Source organism: Sprattus sprattus, assembly GCF_963457725.1.
Source record: "Sprattus sprattus genome assembly, chromosome: 16".
In the NCBI taxonomy this organism is placed as follows: Eukaryota; Metazoa; Chordata; class Actinopteri; order Clupeiformes; family Clupeidae; genus Sprattus; species Sprattus sprattus.
This window is the reverse complement of record NC_137914.1, coordinates 2,932,232-2,934,731: the sequence shown is the minus strand read 5'-3', so window position 1 is coordinate 2,934,731 and position 2,500 is coordinate 2,932,232.

The window sequence follows — 2,500 nt, the reverse complement described above, 5'->3', positions numbered from 1 at the left end:
AAGTGTGTGTCTGTGTCTGTGTCTGCGTGTGTGGTGTGTGTGTGTGTGTGTGTGTGTGTGTGTGTGTGTGTGTGTGTGTGTGTGTGTGTGTCTGCGTGTGTGTGCGTGTGTTATAAGTGTCTGACAACATGGAAAGGATCCCTACAAAGAGAGACCTGTGTCTGTTTGCTTTTTTAACTGTAACGATTCTGTTGAGCGTTTTCCACAGTTTCTGTAGTTTCTGTAGTTTCAGTTTCTGTCCAAACATTCATTTTCTGCAGTTTCTTCAGAGTATTTCAGGTAAACAGGTTTAAAAAAAATCCAAAAGTTTTCCTTTAAGGCCTGTACCAGCCTTCCTGCCCCTCAGCTATCAGCTTGCCAATATCAGTGTTAATGTTGGAGTATCAGTGTGAGTGTTGACACAGCCTGAACAAGTGTGTGTGTGTGTGTGTGTGTGTGTGTGTGTGTGTGTGTGTGTGTGTGTGTGTGTGTGCGTGTGCGTGTGTGTGTAGACGGGGGAGTGTTTTTGTATCTGAAGTGAATTTTCCTGTGTGTATGAGTGTGTTATGAAAGGATAAGTGTGTGTTTGTGTGCGTTACAAACGTGTCTCGTGTCTATGGCAGTGTGTGTGTGTGTGTGTGTGTGTGTGTGTGTGTGAGTGCTTCTGTTACGTGTGTGTGTGTGTGTCTGAAGGTACCAGCGGGGGAGTGTAAGGAGGGCTAAGACACACAGAACATTGGCTAAGGGTCGTGCTCTACCCCGGCGTGGGGATTGTCTTACAGACACTTTCCGCGGGCCCAGCCGGGCCTGAAAGGAGCCTTTGTGAATGTGTGTGTGTGTGTGTGTGTGTGTGTGTGTGTGTGTGTGTGTGTGTGTGTGTGTGTGTGTGTGTGTGTGTGTGTGTGTGTGTGTCTGTGTGTGTGTCTGTGTGTGTGTGTGTGTGTGTGTGTTGTGTGTGAATGGGTGCCTGAGCCAGGGAAGCAAAGCGTGTCTGAGGCCAGTTCATTAGCACCTAGCGTAGTGTTTGAAGCATGTGGGGAAGCATACACACACACACACACACACACACACACACACACAAGCGTGCACCTAGCGTAGTGTTTGAAGCATGTGGGGAAGCATACACACACACACACACACACACACACACACACACACACACACACACAAGCGTGCTCCTAGCGTAGTGTTTGAAGCATGTGGGGAAGCATACACACACACACACACACACACACACACACACACACACACACACACACACACACACACACACACACACAGCGTGCTCCTAGCGTAGTGTTTGAAGCATGTGGGGAAGCATACACACACACACACACACACACACACACACACACACACACACACACACACACACACACAAGCGTGCACCTAGCGTAGTGTTTGAAGCATGTGGGGAGGCAGTATGGAGGGCCCTCAGGGCTGGGGAAGCCCCCTTCAGGCAGGGGAGGGGGGGGGCGGGGGCAGCAGGGGGCAGGGCAGGGCACAGCAGGACAGGGCGGAACAACCAGGGGGACTCTATGGGGGGGTTTCCACTGAGTCGTACTGAGTCGTACTACATAACTAGGGGTGGGGGGGGGGGTTGAAGAAGGGGGCTGGGGAAGGGAAAAATAGACCCCTCCGTGAGGAAGTGAAGGTGGGTGCAGAAGACAGTTTGGGATTCATACTGATCAGGTTCTGTTATGGTGTTCTACACTTCACTCCATGAGGGGTAGCACTACTTTACATCACTCTTGTAACACAGCCATTTACCTGCCTTCTCCTCCTCTCTCCTCGTCTCTCATCCTCTACTACCCCTCTGCCTTCTCCTCTCTACTCCTCTCTCCTCTACTGAACCTCTGCCTTCTCCTCTCTACTCCTCTCTCCTCTACTGAACCTCTGCCTTCTCCTCTCTACTCCTCTCTCCTCTACTGAACCTCTGCCTTCTCCTCTCTACTCCTCTCATCCTCTACTACCCCTCTGCCTTCTCCTCTCTACTCCTCTCATCCTCTACTACCCCTCTGCCTTCTCCTCTCTACTCCTCTCTCCTCTACTGAACCTCTGCCTTCTCCTCTCTCCTCCTCTACCAACCCACTTCTCCACCTCTCTCCTCCTCTACTGACGCTCTGCCTCTGTCCTCCTCTCTCCTCCTCTCTCCTCCTCTATCCTCTACTGGACCTCTGCCTTCTCCTCTCTCCTCCTCTACTAATCCTATGCATCTCCTCTCTCCATCTCTCTCCTCCTCTACAAATCCTCTCTGTCACTCCATTCTTCTCCTCTACTAACCATATGCCTTCTCCTCCTCTGCATCTCCTCTCTGCTCCTCTACTAATCCTCTGCACCTCCTCTCTTCTCCTCTACTAACCCTCTGCGCCTCCTCTCCTCTCTGCCCCTCTCTCTCACTCTATTCCTCCATCTCTCCCTCTCTCTCCCTCTCTCCCTCCCTCCCTCTCTCTCTCTCTCTCTTTCTCCTTCTCTCCCTCTCTCTCTCTCACTCTCTTCCTCCATCTCTTCCTCCATCTCT